The sequence below is a fragment of the Egretta garzetta genome, unplaced genomic scaffold, assembly GCF_000687185.1.
Source record: "Egretta garzetta isolate BGI_Z169 unplaced genomic scaffold, ASM68718v1 scaffold213, whole genome shotgun sequence".
Lineage (NCBI taxonomy): Eukaryota > Metazoa > Chordata > Aves > Pelecaniformes > Ardeidae > Egretta > Egretta garzetta.
The window spans coordinates 2,348,447-2,351,346 of record NW_009259242.1 but is presented as its reverse complement, the minus strand read 5'-3'; positions in this window follow the sequence as shown (position 1 = coordinate 2,351,346).

Genomic DNA, 2,900 nt, shown 5'->3' with positions numbered 1-2,900 from the left:
GGTCCTGGGGCTGCGAGGCGGCTGCCTCGGGGTGAGCCGTGCCTGGGCCGGGGTGGCCGGGTCGGACGGGGCTGGATGCCGGATTTATTTTTACTGTTGGGCAAGGTTCGGCGGGATGGAGTTACTTCCCCCTTCCATCAGTGGTAACTGAGATAAAGACTTGGCCGAGGTAGGGTATGCAGTTTGGCAGGAGCACCCCTGAAGTAGAAGGGATCCCTTAAAAACAAGCAGCAGAAGCAGTCACGTTTATGCTTGCTGGAGTTGGGGGAGGCTTTCCAGCTGGCTGTTAGTATCGAAGAAAAGAGGCTTTCTGTCTCCTAAAATTGTTTCCGTCTTTCTTGTCCTGGGTGTCAGCTCTTTAGTTTCTGCTTCTCTTTTAATTCTCAGTATCGTTGGTATTTTATCTCTCTGTTGCAGTTCAGTGTCTAAATCCACTTACTGTGCCTCTTCAGCATGTACTAAAGTTCCTTCTAAATGTCTGTGCTCAACTTCTTGATGATTTGTATCTGTCAGCAAGAGTCTTAAGGAACTCCTGTCGATAATTTAGGGGAGCTAAGTATACGGCTGAGTTTAATTTAAACTTTTGTCTGTAACTTTCGTATCGTAGCTGTAAGATCAATTAGTGTAAGACTTCAGAGCTGTAAGATTATCGTCTGTTAAGATGCTTTGTCATACTCCTCTGTCTTCGCACGACTCCTCTTTCAAGATGATCTTGCCTGCATAACTCGGGAAAAACAAGGCAGGCTCACAGTCCCTGGGGCGTATTTTTTTTTTTTTTTTTACAAGATGTAGCCTTTTTTTTTTTTTTTTTAAATTTTAAAATAGCTTCATATTCCTAAACTCTGAATAAAATTCAGGCAGTGTGAGTATCCTGTTTCAATTTTTTCTGAATTGAAAATGTGCTAAATTAAGAGGTAAAAGCACTTAAGCAAAAGAAAGTAATGTTTTTGATGTTAGGATTGACTCTTAAAGACTCTGACATCATGTTCTTTTATGATAGAGTGGTTACTGTTCTGATTGACATCAAAGCTCATCCAACAAGCTGATCTGTTGTGGGGGGCATGTTATTAATATTCCAAGTAGGTTTGAGGTAGAGTTTCTAAAGCAGGGTTGTGTAAGGTGCTTCCTCTCTTGAGCAAAAGACCAAGAAGGTAATTCGGTGCTCAAAGACGTCTTACACTGGACTTTCCCAGGGTATGGTTTCCCTTGCGAATTGTGTTGGTAACCTGAGTACTTCTCTTGTGAACTTTGCTTTTGGTCCATGCAAAGAACTTCTTTAAATAACCTATATTGCTTTTATTTCAGAGAAGGAAATTCGTTAATGAAATCCCAAATGAAACTTGAAGGACACAGCCCAATAAAGCACATAATATTCATTGCATACTTCTTTTTGCGTGAAAACAACACTTAGTAGTTTCAACTACTAATAGCAAATGCTTAGTTGTTTGTAATTAAAGAACTTCTAGGACAACTGTATTACACAGTAAAGAATGTGGAGCAGGAAACCTAGGCAGAATGTATAATGCCAGTCATTTTCCTGTTGTGGTAGATACGTAAACAAAGCAACGGGAGATAGGGAAACTTATCTAGTAAGTAAAAGCATAATGTAACTGAAATAAGTGTAAAATCATGTAGCTAGAGGACTGAGGATGCACTGTTATATTCAAACAGCTTCTTAGTTGATAGATTTGGGGATTGTGCTGCTCTAACCTCACCTTTCTGTGTGAATTCGATCAAATCTGTTAGATGAAATCAGAAGACTTTTTTAGCATGTCTGAAAGGCCACCAACCTTACATTGTGTGAGTGTGCAGGTGACCAGTCGCAAGCACGGCAGGGAACATACATAAGGATATGTTTCATCTGCTGTTGTGTTCTCTGTGTGATATCGAGGACCGAGCTTTAGCCTGTTGTGGCCCATGAGATGAGTCAGTTGTGGTGCTGAGTGGGGCAAGTGTAGCTGATACCTGCCCAGGAGCTGAAGAAAAATAAAGGTGGTTTATTGGGATAAATTTTAGGTTTCAAAAGAATGAAGAAGAGGGTAAGTAAAATCTGGTCTTAAGCACAGTCTTGGAGCTTGGAAAAGTCCCTCAAATGTCTGGATTTTTATTCTCTGGCAAGCTAGAAACTGTGATATCAGATGTCCACCGTAAGTAGTAATGTTAATTGTGTGCTCTAAAACACTTATCCCTGAATAAAGGCATCATGTTCTAGAAGCACTTACTGCTCTAAATGAAACAATCAGATGACAATGTATGTTGGAAAATAAGAGCATAATGTGGGCTTAGAGATTAGAGAAATAAAGATAAGAGTTAATACTGTGAGCCTTCGTGACTGTGTACTTAGTATTAGAAGAGATGTCATGTATTCAGAGTAGAAATCAGCTCTGGAAATGCATAAGGATGCCACCTGTGCCCAATAAAGGGGATGAACAATGACTTTCCTTACTCTAGGTAATGTAAAGTGGACACTAGAAAGGATGTGTTATGATTTCAAGGTGGAGGACGGTAGAATAGTGAAATACTGAGAGAACAATGCTATGTGTCAGGACTGCTGAAGAATGTAGTACTTAAGGGGCAAATGAGGGAGTTAAGTAAGGCAGTGTTGGCTTTGTGCCTGCTAGATAGTGAGAGACCTGTTCAAAGAAAAGCCTCCTTACAAAGTTGTCTAAACTTTGATATGCTGTCTCGCATCTCTGACGAGTCAGCTCTGACGGTCAGAACCAAACCTGCAGTGCTGCGTGCAACTTGTTCCTAGTGTCCTCTCCTTGATAGAACGCTAGAAGTTGACCCTGTTCTGAGCAAGAGGTTGGACCAGACTAGCTGCAGAGGTCTCTTTCAACATAAATTATATTGTGATTCTACAACAGTAGTATAGAGGAGAAATGACAAGCAGAAATCTA